Below are 26,501 nucleotides of genomic sequence, written 5' to 3'. Positions count from 1 at the left end.
TCCCTTCTCTTCTCCTATTCTTTAATATTAAAAACTAACAAAACTGGATAAAATTGTATTTTTTTTAATGTCAGAGATAAAAAGAAGAAAGTATTGTATTTTTGATAGTGAAGAGATCTGAAATTCCTTTTGATTTTCTGGTAAAAATTTATATCCAGTCTTTCATTGACAAAGATGTGAAGAGCAGCAAAATTATCAGCTGGGATCATATCAATATATATTAAGAATATAGCTTGTATATAACACAGTAGTTTGAGTTTAGATATGGATATCTTATGTACTGTTGGTAAAAGTCATTTGCAAGGGTTGGTGGGTTTCTTGTATCTAGGCATCCTAGACCATTACTGCCTGGCTGTTCTCATTATGAACCATGTCTTCCCAGTTAGCCACCTAGGTGGGGAACTCCATAGCTTTCTCCCCAGGGCAGGCTAGGTGACAGAACCTACATGCAGGTCCACACCATGACTGTTATACCTAGTGGTACTTGCTGGCAAATTTGCTGTTTTTCCCCAAATGATAAAAGTTATATTCCCATGGACTAGGATGAGTGGGTGTAGGATGGGGGATGGGACAACATTCAGGGTGTCTTGACTTACACAATCCTTAACTAAACTAAAACAGTAAGGCAACATTATCAAACAAGACCAGTGCTAACAAGAATTTCTTTTCCCTTTCTGCTTATCCTGGCAATTCCATCAACATTTCTTGTGCCCATTTTCTATTACCTCCTTCTTGTTTGTTTTATAATTCTCTTCTATAATATTATATTAACTACCCAATGTATTATTGAACACCCGACCTATAAAGAGTCTCACCTTTCACTAATAAGCAAAATCAAGGGGTTTGTTTTGGTTGAAAATTGAGGGGTTTATTTTCAGAAAGTAACCCTCTCCCCAGCCACCCAAAAATTCTCACGTTCTCAAAATTATAATGACCATATTTTCTGATCATAGTGACATAAACTTGGGAGTTTATAACTAAAGGATAAGTAGAAAACTTCAGAGACACTTAAAAACCAAAAATTCATTTTCTATATAATTTTATAGTGAAACAATAAAAGTGATTATAATTATAATTTATATATAATAAGACATAACAAAGATGACAATATTGTACCTTAAAACACGAGATTCTGCCAAAGCTGAATTGAGAGGAAAATTCATAGTCTTAATGCATTTTTTATTAAATAAAAAATAACAAAAATGAAGTCAGAATTTAACTGAAAAAATTTAGAAAAATAGCAACAGAATAAATTCCAGGAAAATACAAAAAAGAAAATATGAGAAGAAATAAGAGAATTATATACTGGAGCATATTACAGTCAAGTATATTTTAGAAGTGTATTATTTGAAAAGACCAATAAAATAGAACATTGGCAAAACTAAAGACATAGTTACACACAAAAGGAAATGAATAAAAACATTAAGAAAGAAGGTATTACTACCAATATGAAGGAAATACAGAAAATTCATAAGAGAAAGCCATATAAAACTATTGCAATAAATTTTAAACTATCATCATAAAGGATAATTTTCTAAGGAAATATAACTATTAGTTAACAATAGCTGCATAATAAAGTCAGTATTTTAAGACAATAAGCATTTATTACTGCTCATGAGTCTGTGTGTCAGCTGTGCGGTTCTTCTGATCTTGTTGGGCTCACTCACTAGTTTGCAGTCAGCTGCAGATTGATTAGGCAGCTCTGCTAATCTTCCTGGGATCTTGCACATGTTTAGCAGATGACTGTCTTCAGGCGGTCTAGGATGGTCTTGGATGGGACACTGCAGTTTCCTCCATGTGCTCTCTCATTCTCCAGCAGGCTAGTTTAGGTTTATTCACATAGAGGTGGCAGGGTTCCAAGAGCAAGAGCAGAATTACACAAGACTACTTGAGGCCCAAGCTTGGAAATGAAACATTGTCACTTCCATCAGATTTTACTGACTAAAGCAAGTTACAAGATCAGCCAAGATTTAAGGTGCTGAGAAAGGAAATTCATATTTTGATGGGAAGAGCTGCAAAGCCACACTGCAAAGAACATGGATACAAGGATATCATTAATTGGGTCCTTTGATGCACTCAACCTGCCACAAAAACTGACCAAAGAGAAAATCTGGATATACCATGAAAGACCCTGAAAAGGCTGTCAAAGAACTACTTCCAAAATATGCATCAGACCCTATGTGCTCCACCAGCAACTTCTTTAAAATATTTGAGAAACAGAGAATTTTTATGCTACAATACTGGTCTGGGGTACACAGAAATTCATTTTATAAAGCTGACTTAAGGCTGGTAACAACATGTTAAAGAAAACTAGAGATTAATACCATTTGTGAGAGTAAATCCAGAAATATTAAATAAAATATTAGCAAATAAGAAGAATACCAAAGATATGAAAACCCATGGTCATGGAATGGTTCATTTTTGGAATTCAAAGATAGTTTAATATAAAAAATCTATTAATATGAATTACCACATTGATCAAAGGAAAATGCATTTAAATCATCTTAAGTAAATACTAAAATGTATTTTGTAAGGGCTGTCATTCAATTACTAGTAAAATAGGAATCAAAGGAATTTATGTAAAGTAGGCTTAAAATTGTTTAAAACCAAATCCAATAACACACTTAAACATGTAGAGCACTAGTTGAATAAGACTGTAGTTCTTGTGTTAAAAAAATAAGAGATGAGGAGTTTTTAGTTCATTATTAAATACTATTAGAAAGTGGCAAGCATATATTAAACAAATTTAAACAAGTATATTTACTACAGATACTTCAGAGCCTTAAATATATTAATATGTGTCTCCAAAATATATTTGACTATTGAACTCTTTTTTTAAAGAATATGAGATGGGACTTTGAGAACCAGCGCTACAAAGACATTCTCTTTTCAAGTAGATATAAGGCAAGAATGGATCCTGTTACCACTATGATTTAAAATCATTCTAGAAGTGCTAACCAACACAAGCAGAGAAGCTAACAAAACAAGGGATGTATATTTTTTGAAAAGAAAAAGGCAAAATCATTATCATTTACTGCTGATGTTTGCCATCTTAGACCAACGGTAAAACAACTGGAAACACTATTAAAACTAGTAAGAAACCAGCTTTTTACTAATTAATACTTAAAAATCAATAGTTTCCTTATATTCCAATATTAGTCCATTAGAAATTATAAAACAAAACAACAAAAAATATAAAATATCTAGGAATAAACTTAAGGAATATGCAGGACTTGCATAAAGAAAGCAAAGGCAATACAAGTAGAAAAATTTTCTGAAAAACAAAAAATTAAAAGGACAGATGTGCTCTATTTCAAATAGATAACCAACAAGGACCAACAGTATACCACAAGGAACTCTGCTCAATATTCTGTAATAACCTAAAGGGGAAAAGAATTAGAAAACGAATAGATATAAGTATATGTATAACTGAATCACCTTGCTGTACACCTGAAACTGACACAACATTGTAAATCACCTATAGTCCAATATAAAATTTAACAAAATAATTAAAAAATAAAAGGACAGATGTAATATGTCTCAAATTGAAAAATTCAAGACCACAAAAATGTCAATTTTACCTAAATTAATCAAATTCACAGAATTTCACTGCCATTAAAAAAACTTAGCCAAATGATTAAAAATTTCACCTGGAAAAATGTGAATAACAGCCAGGCACTAAAGATGAAAATCATAAAAGAAAAGAATATGTCTATATGTCAAAAAACAAAAGCCACCATAAACATTAAAAAAGGACACAATAAATGGAAGAAAATATTTCCGATATCTATGACACAGGGAAAATACATGAGATATAAAAAAAAGTATAAATAAAATAATTCAAACCTCCATCTTGGGTAATTGTAAGAAATCTAGTCTCCTATTTGATATTTCTTGAAATATCGAGACCTAATCTTTTGCATGGTTGCTCGCAAACTCCACTCCAAACTCCCACCTGTGTTTTCTCCTAGATGGCCTCTCCCATTTCAGAACAACTGCCTGATGTCCATGTGTTTACAGAAAATTCCACCTCTTATATACAAATCTCCACCCTCAGCCCCACCCCACCCCAGGATAATAACTGCTAGGCTTCAGTAATTTCTAGAAGTACTATACCCCTACAAGGAAGGATTTAGGAAAACAGTATAGCAGTATCATTGCGCGAAATCCCATCTCCCCCAGAGTGAACTCTCCACCAATGTGAGTTCAAGGTATGCTTCATGCTCCTCATTCTTCCTGAGGCCCTCCAGTCTCAACTCACACACAGATACACTTCTCCCAAAAAGAAATAATTTTCAAAGCTTTCAATCTGAAAATGGTGTCCATGCACATATAAATATATTTTTTAATGCAAATTAAAACTACACTAGGGAGATTGGTTCAACATGGCGGAGTAAAACGAGGGGTCTCACTCCCTCTTGCAAGACCACCGAAATCACAACTAACTGTTGAACAATCATTAACAAGAAGACACTGGAACTCACCAAAAAAGATATCCCACATGCAAAGACAAAGGAGAAGCCACAATGATATGGTAGGAGGGGTGCAATCACAATAAAATCAAATCCCATAACTGGTGGGTAACTCACAAACTGGAGAACACTTATACCACAGAAGCCCACCCACTGGAGTGAAGGTTCTGAGCCCCACATCAGGCTTCCCAACCTTGGGATCCGGAAATGGGAGGAGGAATTCCTAGAGAATCAGACTTTGAAGTCTAGTGGGATTTGATTGCAGGACTTCTTGGAGGGCACACACAAAGTAGTGTGCGCATCGGGACAAATGGGAAGGATCAGTGACCACATAGGAGACTGAAACAGACCTACGGACTAATGTTGGAAGGTCTCCTGCAGAGGCGGGGGGTGGCTGTGTCTCACCATGAGGACAAGGATACTGGCAGCAGAAGTTCTGGTAAGTACTCCTTGGCGTGAGCCCTCCCAGAGTGTGCCATTAGCCCCACCAAAAAGGCTGGGTAGGCTCCAGTGTTGGGTCACCTCAGGCCAAATAACCGAGTGGGAGGGAACCCAGCCTCACCCATCAGCAGACAAGCAGATTAAAGTTTTACTGAGCTCTGTTCACCAGAGCAACAGCCAGCTCTACCCACCACCACTCCCTCCCATCAGGAAACTTGCACAAGCCTCTTAGATAGCCTCATCCACCAGAGGGCAGACAGCAGAAGCAAGAAGAACTACAATCCTGCAGCCTGTGGAATAAAAAACACATTCACAGAAAGATAGACAAGATGAAAACGTAGAGGGCTATGTACCAGATGAAGGAAGAAGATAAAACCTCAGAAAAACAACTAAATGAGGTGGAGATAGGCAACCTTCCAGAAAAAGAATTCAGAATAATGACAGTGAAGATAATCCAGGACCTGGGAAAAAGAACGGAGGCAAAAATCGAGAAGATGTAAGAAATGCTTAACAAAGATCAAGGAGAATTAAAGAACAAAAAAACAGAGATGAACAATACAATAACTGAAATGAAAAATACACTAGAAGGAATCAATAGCAGAATAACTGAGGCAGAAGAACGGATAAGTGACCTGGAAGACAAAATGGTGGAATTCACTGCTGTGGAACAGACTAAAGAAAAAAGAATGAAAAGAAATGAAGACAGCCTAAGAGACCTCTGGGACAACATTAAACACAACATTCACATTACAGGGGTCCCAGAAGGAGAAGAGAGAAAAAAAGGACCAAAGAAAATCTTTGAAGAGATTATAGTCGAAAACTTCCCTAACATGGGAAAGGAAATAGCCACCCAAGTCCAGGAAGCATAGAGAGTCTCACACAGGAAAAATCCAAGGAGAAACATGCTGAGACACATAGTAATCAAACTGGCAAAAATTAAAGACAAAGAAAAATCACTGAAAGCAGTAAGGGAAAAACAACAAATAATATACAAGGGAATTCCCATAAGGTTAACAGCTGATTGCTCGGCAGAAACTCTACAAGCCAGAAGGGAGTGGCATGATATACTTAATGTGATGAAAGGGAAGAAGCTACAACCAAGATTACTCTACCTGGCAAGGATCTCATCCAGATTTGATGGAGAAATCAAAACCTTTACAGACAAGCAAAAGCTAAGAGAATTCAGCACCACCAAACCACCTCTACAACAAACGATAAAGGAACTTCTCAAAGTGGGAAACACAAGAGAAGAAAAGGATCTACAAAAACAAACCCAAAACAATTAAGAAAATGGTAATAGGAACATACATATCGATAACTACCTTAAACGTGAATGGATTAAATGCTCCAACCAAAATACACAGGCATGCTGAATGGATACAAAAACAAGACCCATATACATGCTGTCTACAAGACACCCACTTCAGACCTAGGGACACATACAGACTGAAAGTGAGGGGATGGAAAAAGATATTCAATGCAAAGGGAAATCAAAAGAAGCTGGAGTAGCTATACTCATATCAGATAAAATAGACTTTGAAGAATGTTACAAGAGACAAGGAAAGACACTACATAATGATTAAGGGATCAATCCAAGAAGAAGATATAACAATTACAAATATATATTCACCCAACATAGGAGCACCTCAACACATTAGGCAACTTGTAACAGCTATAAAAGAGGAAATCGACAGAAATGCAATAATAATGGGGGAGTTTAACACCTCACTTACACCAGTGGACAGATTATCCAAACCAAAAACTAATAAGGAAACACAAGCTCTAACTGTCACAATAGACCAGATAGATTTAATTGATATTTATAGGACATTCCATCCAAAAACAGATTACACTTTCTTCTCAAGTGTGCACGGAACATTCTCCAGGATAAATCACATCCTGGGTCACAAATCAAGCCTCAGTAAATTTAAGAAAACTGAAATCATATCTAGCATCTTTTCCGACCACAACATTATGACATTAGATATCAATTACAGGGAGAAAAACGTAAAAAAACACAAACACATGCAGGTTAAACAATACGGTTAAACAATAACCAAGAGATCAATGAAGAAATCAAAGAGGAAATCAAAAAATACTTAGAGAAAAATGACAATGAAAACATGACGATCCAAAACCTATGGGATGCAGCAAAAGCAGTTTTAAGAGGGAAGTATATAGCCATACAATTCTACCTCAAGAAACAAGAAAAATCTCAAATACCAACCTAACCTTACACCTAAAGGAACGAGAGGAAGAAGAAACAAAACCCAACGTTAGCAGAGGGAAAGAAATTATAAAGATCAGAGCAGAAATAAATGAAATAGAAACAAGGAAAACAATAGCAAAGATCAATAAAGCTAAAAGCTTGTTCTTTGAGAAGATAAACAAAAGTGATAAACCATTAGCCAGACTCATCAAGGAAAGAGGGAGAAGACTCAAATCAATAAAATTATAAAAGAAAAAGAAGTTACAACAGAAACCACAGAAATACCAGGCATCCTAAGAGACGACTACAAGCAACTCTGTGCCAATGAAATGGACAACCTGGAAAAAATGGACAAACTCTTAGACAGGTATAACCTTCCAAGACTGAACCAGGAAGAAATAGAAAATACGAACAGACCAATCACAAGTAATGAAATGGAAACTGTGATTAAAAATCTTCCAACAAACAAAAGTCCAGGACCAGATGGCTTCACAGGTGAATTCTATCAAACATTTAGAGAAGAGCTAACACCCATCCTTCTCAAACTCTTCTAAAAATTGCAGAGGAAGGAGAACTCCCAAACTCATTCTATGAGGCCACCATCACCCTGATACCAAAACCAGACAAAGATACTACAAAAAAAGAAAATTACAGACCAATATCACTGATGAATATAGATGCAAAAATCCTCAACAAAATACTACCAAACAGAATCCAACAACACATTAAAAGGATCATACACCACCATCAAGTGGGGTTTATCCCAGGGATGCAAGGATTCTTCAATATATGCAAATCAATCAATGTGATACACCATATTAACAAATTGAAGAATAATAACCATATGACCAACTCAATAGATGCAGAAAAATCTTTTGACAAAATTCAACACCCATTTATGATAAAAACTCTCCAAAAAGTAGACAGAGAAGGAACCTACCTCAACATAATAAAGGCCATATATGACAAACCCACAGCAAACATCATTCTCAATGGTGAGAAACTGAAAGCATTTCCTCTAAGATCAGGAAAAAGACAAGGATGTCCACTTTCACCACTATTATTCAACATAGTTTGGGAGGTGCTAGCTACGGCAATCAGAGAAGAAAAAGAAATAAAAGGAATACGAATTGGAAAAGAAGAAGTAAAACTGTCATTCTTTGCAGATGACATGATACTATACATAGAGAATCCTAAAGATGCCACCAGAAAACTACTAGAGCTAATCTATGAATTTGGTAACGTAGCAGGATACAAAATTAATGCACAGAAATCTCTTGCATTCCTATATACTAATGATGAAAAATCTGAAAGAGAAATTATGGAAACACTCCCATTTACCATTGCAACAAAAAGAATAAAATACCTAGGAATAAACCTACCTAGGGAGACAAAAGACCTGTATGCAGAAAAGTATAAGACACTGATGAAAGAAATTAAAGATGATACCAACAGATGGAGAGATATACCATGTTCTTCGATTGGAATAATCAACATTGTGAAAATGACTATACTACCCAAAGCAATCTATAGATTCAATGCAATCCCTATCAAATTACCAAGGGCACTTTTTATGAAGTAGAACAAAAATTCTTAAAATCTGTATGGAGACACAAAAGACCCCGAATAGCCAAAGCAGTCTTGAGGGAAAAAAACTGAGCTGCAGGAATCAGAGTCCCTGACTTCAGACTATACTACAAAGCTACAGTAATCAAGACATTTTAGAACGGACACAAAAACAGAAATATAGATCAATGGAATAGGATACAAAGCCCAGAGATAAATCCACGGACCTATGGTCAACTAATCAATGACAAAGGAGGCAAAGATATACCATGGAGAAAAAACAGTCTCTTCAATAAGTGGTGCTGGGAAAACTGGACAGATACATGTAAAAGAATGAAATTAGAACACTCCCTAACACCATATACAAAAAATAAACTCAATATGGATGAGAGACCTAAATGTAAGACTGGGCACTATAAAACTCTTAGAGAAAAACATAGGAAGAACACTCTTTGACATAAATCACAGCAAGATTTTTTTTTGATCCACCTCCTAGAGTAATGGGAATAAAAACAAAAATAAACAAATGGGACCTAATGAAACTTCAAATCTTTTGCACAGCAAAGGAAACCATAAACAAGACAAAAAGACAACCCTCAGAATGGGAGAAAATATTTGCAAACAAATCAACGGACAAAGGATTAATGTCCAAAATATATAAACAGCTCATGCAGCTCAAATATTAAAGAAAGAAACAGCCCAATCCAAAAATGGGCAGAACACCTAAATAGACATTTCTCCAAAGAAGACATACAGATGGCCAAGAGGCACATGAAAAGCTGCTCAACATCACTAATTATTAGAGAAATGCAAATCAAAACTACAATGAGGTATCATCTCACACCAGTTAGAATGGGCATCATCAGAAAATCTACAAATAACAAATGCTAGAGAGGGTGTGGAGAAAAGGGAACCCTCTTGCACTGTTGGTGGGGATGTAAATTGATACAGCCACTATGGAGAACAGTATGGAGTTTCCTTAAAAAACTAAAAATAGAATTACCATATGATCCAGCAATCCCACTACTGGGCATATACCCAGAGAAAACCATAATTCAAAAAGACACATGCATCTCACTGTTCATTGCAGCAGTATTTACAATACCCAGGTCATGGAAGCAATCTAAGTGCTCATCGACAGATGAATGGATAATGAAGATGTGGTACATATATACAATGGATATTACTCAGCCATAAAAAGGAACGAAATTGGGTCATTTGTCGAGTTGTGGATGGATCTAGAGACTGTCATACAGGGTGAAGTAGGTCAGAAAGAGAAAAACAAATATCGTATATTAACACATATATGTGGAACCTAAATGTTACAGAAGAACCAGTTTGCAGTGCAGAAATTGAGACACAGATGTAAAGAACAAACGTATGGACACCAAGGGGGGAAAGCAGCGGCGGGGTGGTGGTGTGATGAATTGGGAGATTGGGATTGACGTGTGTACATTGATATGTATAAAATGGATGACTAATAAGAACCTGCTGTATAAAAAAATAAATAAAATTTTTTTTAAAGTACAGTAAAATAGTCTTTATACAATGAGCAAAGATTAAATAGAATGCCCAGAATTGGGAAGGATGTAGGTACTGGGTATTCTCATACAATAACAAAGGGGAGTGTTAAATCATTCTAGAGGACCAATAGACAGTAGGCATCAAAATTCATAAAAATATGCACACTCTGACTCAGAAAATTTATTTCTAGGCATTGATTTTAAGTAAATAGTTGGACAAATGCCTATGGGTCAGTAATATTTGTTATAATATTGTTTGTAATAGCAATAAAATATATACACATAGAATAGATATTATACAGCCATTAAATATCGTGATATAGCTCTATATTAACTGGTTGAAGGGGAGGTTTCCAAAAAGATATATTCTCGGACTTCTCCTTAGAGTCTGATTAAGTAGGTCTGGAATGTGCCTGGGAATCAGATTTTTTCAGAAATTTCTAGGGAATTCTGATGCAGAAGAATTCCCCTTTATGATATGAAAGTTTATTTTAAAGTTAGCTGAATTTAAACAGTATATAATATTGGTGCCAGAACTATGGACACTAATGGAACAGGATAAAAGGTCAGAAACACTTATATTTAAGAAATTACTCTGGGAACCAAGTGGGATTTTATACATTTGAAGAAAGGATGGATTATTCAATATAAAGTATTGTGACCACTATCTGACTACTTAGAAATATGTAATACTGACCAAAAATATTTCCAAGGACTAAATATTAAATGTAAATATGAACCCATAAGAGTGCTACAAGGATACACACACACACACACACACACACACACACAGAAATAGTTATATATGAAAATAGTTATATAATCTTGGAGGATGATCCCTACTCAGGGCCTTCTCTGGTGAAAAATTCTTCTTTTAAATACCTGAATTCTCAGAGACAAAACTTTATATTCATAATTTTTAAACTATGAAATAAAATATTATACAATTTCTTCATTTGTTCCCTTTAAAATATCCAAGTAACTCTCAAATTTTATTTTTTGACTTAAAATGCAAATGATCAGCCTTCCTTGGGTTAGAGTTGGAAAAGACTCCCTTTTCCAAGCTAAAATATTCCAACCTGAATGATCACCACAGTAGATAATAATTTATAGCAGATACATATAGTATCATACGCTATTGATTTACCTACTTTCCTTGTACCTTCTGAGGGAAAGTAAGCTGGTTAATTCCAGACTAAGTCTATCTGTTCAGTATACCTTCTTCCATTTCTTCATAATCATCATAAAGAAGCAGAACCCATACTGAAATAAACACTATTTAATGGTAAAAATGTAAAGATGACGTCGAGTACTAGTTTGATGAAGGAATACCTTTCAAGTTCCAAGAATGAAAACAGATCTTTCTCTCTTGAATGGTCTTTTATTCAGAGAAATAGACTTTTTACATATAGGTAAAACACCAGGAAGCAGTAAAGTCAGCTCCATCTTCCTGAGGCTCAGAGAGAAAGAAAAAAGGAGAAACCCTAGCCAAGAGTTGTCGAAATTGTCACAGTTCCCAGCACTTCTTACAGAAGTGGGACATGTGCTGATGGCGGAGGTGGTGGTAGAGTTGGTTTGATAGCCTATGGGTCCCTAAGTAAATCAACTCCCTCCAAGTTTATCAAGGGTATTAAATAAGCTAACAAATGTAAAAGCACTTAAAATGTTCCTGACATATACAAAGAAATCGCTATGCAAATGTTAGCATCAGCAGGTGAGGAGGAAGTATCATGTACCAGGTTCAGGTCTTGGGGCTTCCTGTATCTATTGGACCAGCTGGGTATAACCTTGACCCTTCTCAGCAGTAGCCAGGATTCTAAATTATTTAAGGATAAAATACTACAATGTCAGGAATTTGCTTTACAATGCTCCAGAAAATAAAGGTGTTTACTGACGAAGGAAAAAATAAACAACCCACCAGTATACAGTTAAACACTAATTATATTTCAAACATACCCAAAGTCAAACTAGTGTATTCCAATCTAGTTGCATCAGCCAGCTTTACATTCACAAACCAGAGGCCTCATTTAGTGGAAAGGGTGACTACTAATTTCTCTTAGGGAAATCCCAAGCCCCCAAAAGGAGACTGTCCAAGTCCCCCAACAAAAACATATCTTAGAACCTGCAGTAAGGTTTAGTCTTGTGACTTTATTCCAGTATCAACTTAGGACTCTTTGTATAGTGGGAGGTCTTTACAGTTACATAGCCAGCTAGTAATCCACAAAAACTCCAGTCTTATTAACTTCAAACCCATCTAGATTATCTTTCAATTCCAGTGAGTAAGCAATCCCTCTCAGGCTACTCTAAGAGGCAAAGTCAATCACCACAGCCTGTTTTCTACCAGCCAAGACACTGATAAGAGTACTTAAAAATTGGAACTTATCCCTGTTTTCTCCACTTAGTAAATATGTTTTCCAGTGTTGCTAACCAACAAGTCGTGAACCCACCTAATGGGATGTTTGAGTTCATTAAGGCCATGTCATTACTATTATGAGACTTCCATGAGTTTCATTTTCTAAGTGGCTATTAAGTGGAAAATATGCTAAGACCAAAAGTCTCCAAATTACTATCTTTATTTCCCTTTTACTCTAATTTAAACCAGAGGTCATTCTCATTAAAAAGCCTCTGGGGTCTCTGATAAATGTAAATTTTATACTCCCTGAGAGATCCTTGGCCCTTTGCTGTGGCTGCACTCATGCCAGTCATCCAGCTGCTATCAATTAACATTCCATTGATTTCTCTGTCAGTTTGAGTTAGGCTTGACTGAGTCACAGGTACAGTCTACTTGGCCACATTTCGATTTCACAATGTGCTTACCATAGTAGACTTGGAACTTTTAATAAAGTTTTATTCAAAACCAAACATTTATTGAGCACTTACTATAAATTTGAAAGGCACTATAAATTTGATCTTATTCCAGTGACATAGAAACTTTGTCCTAATTAGTGATGGGTAAGCTAATTTTCTAAAAAGAGACTATTAAAGTATTATTCTGTGTTAAACCAAGAATCATTCTTTGGCCTTTGGTGAAAAATTACATGAATGATAGAAGGAAAAAGAAGAGGAAAAAGGAAAGGAAAGGAATAAAAGGGCAAGAAGGATAACACAGAAAGAAAAGAAACATAGGAGTAAAGAGGAAAAAATAGCAAGGACAATGGAAAATAAAAATGACAAAAAGAAAAATGAAATAATGAAAAAGGATTAAAAAAACAATAAAAGCAACAGAGAAGAAAGAGAGGGGGGAAAAAAGAAAAAGTCAAAAAAGAAAGAATGAAAGGAAGCAAGGTATTTATATTTTCTTCAATATGCTAAACTAAATATTTAACAGATTTTTCTCCTAGTACAATACACTTTAAAATACTGGATAAAAGATATATGCATTTTTAAAAATCCACAAGTCATTAAATGAATAGTTGATACGGAAAGCAAGTTAGGAAAATCTTCAGAAGCCCAAAATCACAAGACATGAATTGAGAGGGTGAGCCAAAAATGAAGCCAAATGTTGCACTAAAACCATCTGTCAATCCCTGGTGGCCTATGGGAAAAGGGGTATAGAAGAAAGTGAGACCTCTGGAAGATAACCCTTAGTGGGCAAAATAGAAAAACAAGAAATAAAAGCTGCGAAGAGGTCAATTATAAGAAAACTTTGTTAATTCATACTTGCCTCAGGTTGAAGGAAATAAAAATTATTTCCTGAAATTTCTAACCAAAGTCACAGTTTGCAGTTGAAATTCTATTGGGTGCAAAAAACAAACAAAAATACCATTATTTTTTATTTATTTATTTATTTTTAACATCTTTATTGGAGTATAATTGCTTTACAATGGTGTGCTAGTTTCTGCTTTATAACAAAGTGAATCAGCTATACATATACATATACCTCCATACCTCTTCCCTCTTGTGTCTCCCCCATCCCCACCCTCCCTATCCCACGCCTCTAGGTGGTCACAAAGCACCAAACTGATCTCCCTGTGCTATGCAGCTGCTTCCCACTAGCTATCTATTTTACATTTTGTAGTGTATACATGTCCATGCCACTCTCTCACTTTGTCTGATTACCCTTCCCCCTCCCCGTGTCCTCAAGTCCATTCTCTAGTAGGTCTGTGGCTTTATTCCCATCCTGCCCCTAAGTTCTTCATGATAATTTTTTTTTTTAGATTCCATATATATGTTAGCATATGATATTTTTCTCTTTTTGACTTACTTCACTCTGTATGGCAGACTCTGGGTCTATCCACCTCACTACAAATAACTCAATTTCATTTCATTTTATGGCTGAATAATATTCCATTGTATATATGTGCCACATCTTCTTTATCCATTCATCTGTCAATGGACACTTAGGTTGCTTCCATGTCCTGGCTATTGTAAATAGAGCTCCAATGAACATTGTGGTACATGACTCTTTTTGAATTATGGTTTTCTCAGGGTATATGCCCAGTAGTGGGATAGCTGGGTCATATGGCAGTTCTATTTTTAGTTTATTAAGGAATCTCCATACTGTTCTCCATAATGGCTGTATCAATTTACATTCCCACCAGCAGCACAAGAGAGTTCCCTTTTCTCCACACCCTCTCCAGCATTTATTGTTTGTAGAATTTTTGATGATGGCCATTCTGACTGGTGTGAGATGATATCACATAGTACTTTTTTTTTTTTTTTTTTGCGGTACGCGGGCCTCTCACTGTTGTGGCCTCTCCTGCTGTGGAGCACAGGCTCCGGACGCGCAGGCTCAGCGGCCATGGCTCATGGGCCCAGCCGCTCTGCGGCATGTGGGATCTTCCTGGACCGGGGCATGAACCCATGTCCCCTGCCTCGGCAGGCGGACTCTCAACCACTGTGCCACCAGGGAAGCCCCGCATAGTAGTTTTGATTTGCATTTCTCTAATGATTAATGATGTTGAGCATTCTTTCATGTGTTTGTTGGTAATCTGTATACCTTCTTTGGAGAAATGTCTATTTAGGTCTTCTGCCCATTTTTGGATTGGGTTGTTTGTTTTCTTGATATTGAGCTGCATGAGCTGCTTGTAAATTTTGCAGATTAATCCTTTGTCTCCTCCATTATTTTCATTCATTTTTCTTTATTCTGCTCTGCAGTAGTTATTTTCACTATTTTATCTTCCAGGTCACTTATCCGTTCTGCCTCAGTTATTCTGCTATTAATTCCTTCTAGAGAATTTTTAATTTCATCTATAGTGCTGTTCATCATTGTTTGTTTGCTCTTTAGTTCTTCTAGATCCTTGTTAAACATTTCTTGTATTTTCTCCAGTCTATTTCCAAGATTTTGGATCATCTTTACTTTTGCTATCATTATTCTCAATTCTTTTTCAGGTAGACTGCCTATTTCCTCTTCATTTGTTAGGTCTGGTGGGATTTTACCTTGATCCTTCATCTGTTGTGTGTTTCCCTGTCTTCTCATTTTGCTTCACTTACTGTGTTTGGGGTCTCCTTTTTGCAGGCTGCAGGTTCGTAGTTCCTGTTGTTTTTGGTGTCTGCTCCCAGTGGCTAAGATTGGTTCAGGGGGTTGTGTAGGCTTCCTGGTGGAGGGGACTGGTGCCTGTGTTCTGGATCTTGTCTTTCTGGTGGGCAAGTCCACGTCTGGTGGTGTGTTTTGGGGTGTCTGTGACCTCATTATGATTTTAGGCAGCCTCTCTGCTAATCGGTGGGGTTGTGGTCCTGTCTTGCTAGTTGTTTCACATAGGGTGTCCAGCACTGTAGCTTGCTGGTCGTTGAGTGAAGCTGGGTGTTGGTGTTGAGATGGAGATCTCTGGGAGTATTTCACCGTTTGATATTACATGGAGCTGGGAGGTCTCTTGTGGACCAGTGTCCTGAAGTTGGCTCTCCCACCTCAGAGGCATAGCCCTGATGCCCGGCCAGAACACCAAGACCCTGTCATCCACACAGCTCAGAATAAAAGGGAGAAAAAAAGAAAGAAAGAAGAGAGCAACCAAACCAAAAAACAAATCTACCAATGATAACAAGCGCTAAAAACTATACTAAAAAAAACCAAAAATGGACAGACAGAACACTAGGACAAATGGGAAAAGCTAAGCTATACAGACAAAATCACACGCAGAAACATACACATACACACTCACAAAAAGAGAAAAAGGGAAATAAATGTATATATCATTGCTCCCAAAATCCACCGCCTCAATTTGGGATGATTCGTTGTCTATTCAGGTATTCCAGAGATGGAGGGTACATCAAGTTGATTGTGGAGATTTCATCCACTGCTTCTGAGGCTGCTGGGAGAGATTTCCCTTTCTCTTCTTTGTTCACACAGCTCCTGGGGTTCAGCTTTAGATTTGGTCCGTCTGTGTGCAGGTCGCCTGAGGGCATCTGATCCCACTCAGACAGGATGGGGTTAAAGAAGCAGCTGATTTGTGGGCTCTGCTCACTCAGGCTGCGGGGAGGGAGGGGTACGGAATGCAGGGCAAGCCCATGGCGTCAGAGGCCGAGTGATGTTGCAGAAGCCTGAGGCGCGCCGTGTGTTCTCCCAGGGAAGTTGTCCCTGGATCACGGGAGCCTGGCAGAGGTGGGCTGCACAGCCTCCCCGGAAGGTAGGTGTGGATAGTGACCTGTGCTCGCACACAGGCTTCTTGGTGGCTGCAGCAGCAGCTTTAGCATCTCATGCCTGTCTCTGGTGTCCATGCTGATAGCCACAGCTCACGCCCGTCTCTGGAGCTCATTTAGGTGGTGCTCTGAATCCCCTCTCCTCCACGTACCATGAAACAAAGAGGCAAGAAAAAGTCTCTTCCCTCTTTGGCAGCTCCAGACCTTTTCCCAGACTCCCTCCCATTAACTGTGGTGCACTAGCCCCCTTCAGGCTGTGTTCACACAGCCAAGCCCAGTCCTCTCCCTGGGATCCAACCTCCAAAGCTGAAGCCTCAGCTCCCAGCCCTCGCCCACCCCAGCGGGGAAGCAAACAAGCCTCTTGGGCTGGTGAGTGCTGGTTGGCACCGATCCTCCATGTGGGAATCTCTCCACTATGCCCTCTGTACCCCTGTTGCTCCGCTCTCCTCCATGGCTCCGAAGCTACCCCTTCCGCCACCTCCAGTCTCCGCCCAGGAAGGGCCTTCCTAGTGTGTGGAAACCTTTCCTCCTTCACAGCTGCCTCCCACTGGTGCAGGTCCTGACCCTACTTTTTGTCTCTGTTTTTTCTTTTGCCCTACCCAGGTACGTGGAGAGTTTCTTGCCTTTTGGGAGATCTGAGGTCTTCTGCCAGCGATCACCAGGTGTTCTGTAGGGGTTGTTCCACGTGTAGATGTATTTCTGGTGTATCTGTGGGGAGGAAGGTGATCTCCACGTCTTACTCTTCTGCCATTTTGAAGTTCCTCCCCTATTTTTTATTTTAACTGTTCTCAAGTTGGAAAGGCCCCATAGATATGTTGAGAAGCAAACATTATTCCTTGCAGAGTAGCACACCTTAATTAAACCCAGGCTTTGGTAAATTCCTAAGGATAAAGTCCCTAGGCACTTAAGCTCTCATTAAAAAACATCACCAAACTCATAAAGAAACAAAACACCATGAGTCAGAAGCAGAAGAAACAACAAACTTCAGAATTGCATCTATAAAGATTGGATATGTTAGAAAAATCAAAAACAAAAATAACTTTATTTAATATGCTTAAGCAAAAATGGAGGCAATCAAAAATATGGCAAGGAATAAGAGTTTATCAAAAATAGCTAGAAATCAGTTTTTGAAAATCACAAAATGTTCAGAAACTAGAATTAGAAATTCAATGACAGGTTAAACAGCAGATTAAACACAGCTGAAAAAAGACTTTGTGTAGTGAATAACAGGGCTGAAGGAATTAACTAGAATGTAACTCAAGAGATACAGCAATAGAAAACATGAAAAAGAAGTCAAGAGTCTTAGATCATGGATTTAGAAGTTTGAATAACAACTAATCTGGAACTCTGAAATACTGAGTATTGAAATATAAAATAAAAAGGAATAAAGTTTCAGACAAACAAACTGAAGGAATTAACTCTCAACTTATCTTTACTAAAGAACTACTGAAGTAAGTAAATCAGGAAGAAAGAAAATAATCTCAAAAGAAAGGTCTGAAATAGAATAAAATACTATGAAATAGAAGACATACTATTAATAATAAGAAAAATAATAAGAATGTGGACAAATCTCAACAAGCAATAGCTAATGGTAATAATAATATCTAACTTGTGGGATTGCCTTGTAAGTGAACTAAAATCCTGCACAAGGAAAGCATTAAACAGAAAAGTTAAAAGCCAAAGGATGAAAAAGACAGACCAGGAAAATGCTAATGAAAAAATCTGCTATAGCTATATTCATTTTAAATGGAGGGGGAAAAATTACTAAAGATAATGGAGGCCACTAGGTAGTTTAAAAAGTTTTAAAAGGGGAGTGGCCAAGATGGCAGAGTAGGAAGAAGCTGAGCTCACCTCCTCCCTTAGGCACACCAAAATGACAACTGTTAACAATGGTAATGACTTGAAGATTAGCAGAAAAGATTTTCCACAATGGAAGCTTTAAAGAAGTAACCACTGCAACACAGGTAGGCAGGGGCAGAGATGCAGAATAGTTAAGATCCACACCCCTGGGTAGGGGACTCATAAATGGGAGGATAATCACAATTTCAGAGGTTCTCCTCAAGGAGTGAAGGTTCCGAGGCCCACGTTAGGCTCCACAGCTTGGGGTTTCTGCACTGGGAAGACAATCCCCCAGAATGTCTGGCTCTGAAGGCCAGCAGGGCATGCATACAGGAGAGCCTGAGGGCTGTAAGGAATGGAGACTCTGCTCTTAAAGGGCATGTAAAATCTCACACTCCAAGATGCAGAGAGGTAGTAATTTGAAAGAAGCTTGGGTCAGAACCACTTGCTGATCTTAGAGAAGGTTCCAAGAAAGGCAGGAGGCCACTGGGACTCCTCCTGGACACAAGAGATGCTCGTGGGAGCCATGCTGGGGATCTTGTTTTACCATGAGAACACTTGGTGTTGGCAAGCACCAAGCTGAAGTCCTCTCTCTAGGCTATTAGTGCTGGGCCCTGGCCTCATCTACCAGCTGGTCGGCATCAGTCCCCAGACACCCTCCAAGTATGCAGCCAGTTGCATGAAGACAGAGCTCTGCACACCAGCAGGCTGGCATCAGTCCTGGACTCCCCCAAGGTCTCCAGTAAGCTATCCTGGGACTTAGCACCACACACCAGCAGGACAGGAACAGCCCCAGAGCCCCTTGGGCCCACAATTGGCTGAGCCAGGACTCAGCACTGGCCACCAGCTGGAACCCCTAGGCTGTGCAGCCAGCCTAGCCAGGACCTGGCCTTGCCCACCAGTGGCTGGCAGCCTCCACATGAAGCAAGGCCTTGCAGCCAATCAGGCTGAGGATCAGTCCAACCTACCAGTGTGCCCACAGTAGTCATCCCAGCCAGAATGGAAGGGCCCACTTAGCCCACACAGGGGTCACCCCTACATCATACAGCCCTGGTGACAAGAGGGGAATGTGCTGCTGGATCCCCATAGGATGCTCCTACAAAAGGCCAGTTCTCCAAGCTAGGAAATATAACTGACCCACCTAATACATGCAAATAAACACAGAGAGGATAAAACCCTAGAAACAAGAACTAAGCAAAGTGGAGATAAGCAATCTATTCAATAAAGAGTTCAAGGTAATGAACATAAAGATGCTCAGTGAACTCCGGAGAAGAATGGATGAACACAGTGAGAAGTTTGACAAAGAGTTAGAAGATATAAAGAAAAACCAAATAGAGCTGAAGAATACAATAACTGAAATTTAAAAATATATATACTGGAAAGAATCAACAGTAGATTAGATGATACAGAGGAACAGATCAGCAAACGAAAACAGAATAGTGAAAATCACATAAGCTGAACAGAAAAAAGAATTTTTAGAAATGAGGAAAATTTAAGAAAGAGACCTCTGGGACAGCATTCATCATACTAACATTTTCATTATAGGGGTCTCAGAAACAGGAAAGAGAAAGAAAGGGGTAGAGGATTTACTTAAAGTGATAGAGGACTTACTTAAAGTGATAATAGCTGGAAACTTCCCTAACCCTTGAAAGGAAACAGACATCCAGGTCCAGGAAGCACAGAGAGTCTCAAACAAAAAGGACCCAAAAAGGTTGACACAATGCAATAAAAATGGCAAAAATCAAAGATAAAAAGAGAACATTAAAAGCAGAAAGGAAAAGCAGCTAGTTTATACAAGGGAACTACCGTAAGATTATCAGCTGACCTTTCACCAGAAACTTTGCAGGCCAGAAGGGAGTGGCACAATATAGTTAAAGTGCGAAAGAAAAAACCTACAATTAAGAATACTCTACCCAGCAAGGCTATCATTCATATTTGAAGGAGAGATAAAGAGTTTCACAAGAAAGCCAAAGCGAAAAGAGTTCAGCACCACTAAACCAGCTTTACAAAAAATGTTAAAGGGACTTCTCTAAGTGAAAAAGAAAAGCCTACAACTAGAAATATGAAAATTACGAAAATAAAAATCTCATTGGTAAAGGCAAATATACAGTAAAGGTAGTAGATTAACCATTTATGAAGCTAGTGGGAAGGTTTAAAGATAAAAGTAGCAAAATAATCTATATCCATAATAAGTAGTCAAGGGACACACGAAAGAAAAAGATGTAAAATGTGATGTAAAAATACATTAAACAGGTGGGGAGGGGGAACGCAAGGTTGTTAGAATGTATTAGAACTTAAGATATCCTCAACTTAAAATATCTATTTATCTATCTATCTATCTATCTATCAACTTATGGTAACCACAAACCAAAAACTATGATATATACACATCAAAAAAAGAGAAAAGAATCCAAACATAACAATTAACAAAATGGCAATAAATACATACCTATCAATAATTACTTTAAATGTGAATGTAGTAATTGCTCAAATCTAAAGACAAAGGCTGAATAGATTTTGTTTAAAAGGCCCATATATATGCTACCTACAAGAGATTCACTTCAGTTCTAAAGACACACATTAAAATGAGGGGACAGAAAAAGGTATTCCATGCCAACAGAAATAAAAAGAAAGCCGGAATACCAATCCTTGTATCAGACAAAATGGAGTTTAAAACAAAGACTGTAACAAGAGGACAAAAATAAAATATTACATAGTGACAAATGGATCAAACCAACAAGAAAATATAACAATTGTAAATATATATGCACCCAACATAGGAGCACCAAAATACATAAAGCAAATATTAACAAAATAAAGGGAGAAATTGACAGTAACACAGTAATAGTAGGGGATTTTAACACCCCACATACATCACTGTACAGAAAATCAATAAGAAAACACTGACCTTAAATGACAGATAATATAGACTTAATAGTTTTATGTAGAATATTCCATCCAAAAGCAGCAGAATACACATTCTTTTGAAATGCACATGGAACATTCTCTGGTATAGGTCACAGGATAGAACCCAAAACAAGTCTCAGTAAATTTAAGAAGATTGAAATCATCTTTTCCAGCAACATTATGAGACTAGAAATCAACTATAAGAAAAAAAACTGAAAAAAAAATGTGGAGGCTAAACAATATGCTAGCAAACAACTAATGGATCACTGAAGTAATCAAAAGGGAAATCAAAAAATACCTGGAGTCAAATGAAAATGGAAGCACAACAATCCAAAGTATAAAGAATAGAGCAAAAGCAGTTCTAAGAGGGAATAAGAAAAATGTCAAATAAACAACCTAATCTTACACCTAAAGAAACTAGGAAAAGAAGAACCAATGAAACCCAAAGTCAGTAGAAGAAAAGAAATAATAAAGATCGGAGCAGAAATAAATGAAATAAAGACTTAAAAAACAATAGAAAAGATCAATGAAACTAACAGCTGGCTCTTTAAAAAGATAAAGACTCGTCAAGAAAAAAGAGAGAGGACCCAAGTAAATAAAATAAAATAAAAAGGAGAAGTTACAACCAACACCACAGAAATACAAAGGAATCATAAGAGATGACTAAGGACAATTATATGCCAATAAAATGGAGAACCTGGAAGAAATGCATAAATTCCTAAAAACATACAATCTCCCAAGACTTAGTCAGGAATACAAAATATGAACAGACCAATTACCAGTAATGAAACTGAATCAGTTAAAACAAAAAAACAAACCTCCCAACAAACAAATGTCCACAACCAGACAGCTTCAGAGGTGAATTCTACCAAATATTTAAAGAAGAATTAATGCTTATCTTTATCAAACTATTCTAAAAAATTGAAGAGGAAGGAATGCTTCTGAACTCATGCCACAAAGAAAGAAGCACCCTGATAATCAAACCCAGACAAAGAAACCACATACACAAAAAATTACAGGCCAATGTCATTGATGAACATAGATAATGTAGATGAAAAAATTCTCTACAAAATACTAGCAAACTCAATTCAACAGTACATCAAAAGAAACATACACCATGATCAAGTGGGATTTATCCCAGAGACGCAAGGATGGTTCAATATCCACAAATCAGTCAACGTGATACACAACGTTAACACACTGAAGAATAAAAATTATATAATCATTTCAATAGATGCAAAAAAATTTTAAACAAAATTCAGTATCCATTTGTGATTAAAAAACTCTCCACAAAGTGAGAATAGAGGACACATAACTCAATATAATAAAGGCCATATATGACAAGCCTACAGCTAACACAGTCAATGTTGAAAAGCTGAAATATTCTCCTCTAACATCAGGAACAAGACAAGGATGCCCACTCTCACCACTTTTATTCAACATAGTATCGGAAGTCCTAGCCACAACAATCAGACAAGAAAGAGAAGAAAGGCATCCACATTAGAAAGGAAGAAGTAAAATTGTCACTATTTGCAGACAACATGATAATATGCACAGAAAATCCTAAGCACACCACCACCAACAAAAACAAACAAAAAAACCCTACTAGAATGCATTAATGAATTCAGTAAAGTTTCTGGTTACAAAATTAATACACAGAAATCAGTTGCATGTCTATATACTAATAATAAACTATCAGAAAGAGAAATTAAGAAAAAAATCCCATTTACAAGTGCAACAAAAAGAACAAATACCTAGGAATATACCTAACTAAGGAGGTAAAAGAACTGTACTCAGAAAGCTATAAGACAGATGAAAGAAATTGAAGATGACACAACAGATGGAAAGATATCTCTGCCCATGGATTGGAAGAATTAATGTTGTTAAAAGGACAATACTCCCTGAGGAAATCTATAGATTCAGTGAAATCCCTATCAAAATATTGAAGGTATTTTTCACAGACTATAACAAACAATTCTAAAAATGTCATGGACACACCAAAGATCCTGAATAGCCCAAACAATTTTGAGAAATAATAAAGCTGGAGGTATCACACTCCCTGATTTCAAACTATACCACAAAGCAACAGTATTCAAAACAATATGGTACGGGCACAAAAACAGACACATAGATCAATGGAACAGAATAGAGAGCTCAGAAATGAACCTACAATTTTACGGGCAATTAATCTAGGACAAAGGAGGCAAAAATATACAATGGGGAAAAGATAGCCTCTTCAATAAATGGTGTTGGGAAAATTGGACAGCTACATGCAAAAGAATGAAACTGGACTACTTTCTCACACCAAACACAAAAATAAACTCTAAATGGATTAAAGACTTAAATATAAGACATGAAACCCGAAAATTCCTAGAAGAAAACATAGTACACTCTTTGACATCAGTCTTAGCAATATTTTTTTAATATGTCTCCTCAGGCAAAAGAAACAAAAGTAAAAATAAACAAATGGGACTACATCAAACTAAAACACTTCTGTACAGCAAAGGAAACCATCAAAAAAACGAAAACGCTGACTACTGAATTGGAGAAGATATTTGCAAATGATATATCTGATAAGCGGTTAATATCCAAAATACACAAAGAACTCATACAACTCACAATGAAAAAACAAACAACCTGATTAAAAATTGGGCAGACCTGAATAGACATTGTTCCAATGAAGACATCCAGATGGCCAACAAACACATGAAAAGGTACTCAAGATTACTAATCATTAGGGAAATGCAAATCAAAACCACAATGAAATATCACTTCACACTTGTCAGAATGGCTATTATCAAAAAGACAACAAATAACAAGTGTTGGCAAGGATGTGGCAAAAAGGGAAACCTCGTGTACTGTTGGTGGGAATGTAAATTGGTGCAGCCACTATAGAAAACAATAAGGAAGTTCCTCAAGAAATTAAAAATAGGGCTTCCCTGATGGCTCAGTGGTTAAGAATCTGCCTGCCAATGCAGGGGACACGGGTTCAAGCCCTGGTCCAGGAAGATCCCACATGCTGCGGAGCAACTAAGCTGTGTGCCACAACTACTGAGCCTGCGCTCTGGAGCCTGAGATCCACAACTACTGAAGCCTGCGTGCCACAGCTATTGAAACCCTCATGCCTAGAGCCCATGCTCTGCAACAAGAGAAGCCACCACAATGAAAAACCCATGCACTGCAACGAAGAGTAGCTCCCACTCTCCGCAACTAGAGAAAGCCCGTGTGCAGCAATGAAGACCCAACACAGCCAAAAATAAATAATAAATAAATTTTTTAAAAAAGAAATTAAAAATAGAACTACCACACAATCCAACAATTCTAATTCTGGGTATTTTCCCTCCAAAAAACCAAAACACTAATTCAAAAAGATATATGCACCCCTTACATTCCCTGCAGCTTTGTTCACTATAGCCCAAATATGGAACCAATCTAACTGTCCATCAATGGAAAAATAGATAAAGAAGTGGTACGTGTGTGTCTATATATATATAAGCATACACACACACACACACACACACACACAAAATAGAATAATACTCAGCCATAAAAAAGATGAAATCTTGCCATTTGTGCAACAAGAATGGACCTAGAGGGTATTATGCTAAGGGAAATAAGTTAGAGAAAAACAAATATTATGATTTCATTTATACGTGGAATCTGAAACACAAATTAAACAGAAACAGTGTCATAGACACAGAGAACAAACTGGTGGTTGACAGAGGGCTGGGGGTGAGAGGGATACCTGAAATAGGTGAGGGAAATTAAGAGGTATAAACTTTCAGTTACAAAATGAATGAGCTATGGGGATGAAAAGTACAGTGTGGGGAATATAGTCAAAAATAATGTAATATCTTTGTATGGTGACAGATGGTAATGACTTGTGGTGATCATTTTGCAATTTATAGAAATATCAAATCTTATGTTGTATATCAAGAACTAACATAGTGTTATAGGTTAATTATACTTCAAAAAGCAAACAGACAAACTCATAGGAAAAAGAACAGATTTGTAGTTACCTGAGGCAGTGGAGGTGTGGGTGGGGATTGGATGAAGGTAGTGAAAAGGTACAAACTTCCAGTTACAAGATACGTAAGTTCTAGGAATGTAACATGATTAATATAATTAACACTGCTGTATGTTATAAAGTTAAGACAGTAAATCCTGAGTTCTCATCACAAGTAAAAAATATTTTCTCTTTTTATTTGGTATCTATATAACACGATGGATATTCACTAAACTTATTGAGGCAATCATTTCATGATTATGTAAGTCAAATCATTATGCTATACACCTTAAACTTATACAGTGCTGTATGTCACTTATATCTTAATAAAACTGGAAGAAAAAAAGGTTTTATAAACGAGAAAGGAATAAGAATTCTAAATGTGTATGGACGTAGTAGGATAGCTTCAAAATATATAAGAAAAATTGAGATGACTACATGGAGAAATTAATGAATTCACTGTCTTAGAGATTTCACGTTCCTGTAATAGTTCACAGATTGAGTGAACAAAAAACTGTAGGACATAGAAAATTTAAACAAACATATTTGTCAAGCTAATCAAATGATCACATATGGAACATGGACTTCTGAAATGGATAATATACATTCTTTTAAAACACACACGGAACATTGACAGAAAATGACAAGATATTGAGTGTAAGTTAATGCTGATAGAAAAAGAAGTAAAGAGGTAATTAACACCTCTTCCTGGGTTCTAATCCTTGTCCCAAATACTAACTAGGAGCCATTCTAAATAAGAATAAAGCTCCACAGAATCTCAGGGTGGAAGTACTTCACAGTTGCCTACTCCAACTCTATACCGAATACAAAAGTCACCGTAACATTCCCCTAAGCTTGAATCTAGCTTTTGTTTAAACCTCTCCATGATAGGGAGCTGTGGGGCCCCTGGGCAACCCTACCATGTCTAGCGCCCTCCCAGCCTTTAACCAGTTGGCATACCT

This window comes from Orcinus orca, chromosome 2, assembly GCF_937001465.1.
Source record: "Orcinus orca chromosome 2, mOrcOrc1.1, whole genome shotgun sequence".
NCBI lineage: Eukaryota > Metazoa > Chordata > Mammalia > Artiodactyla > Delphinidae > Orcinus > Orcinus orca.
This window is presented reverse-complemented; position numbering follows the sequence as displayed.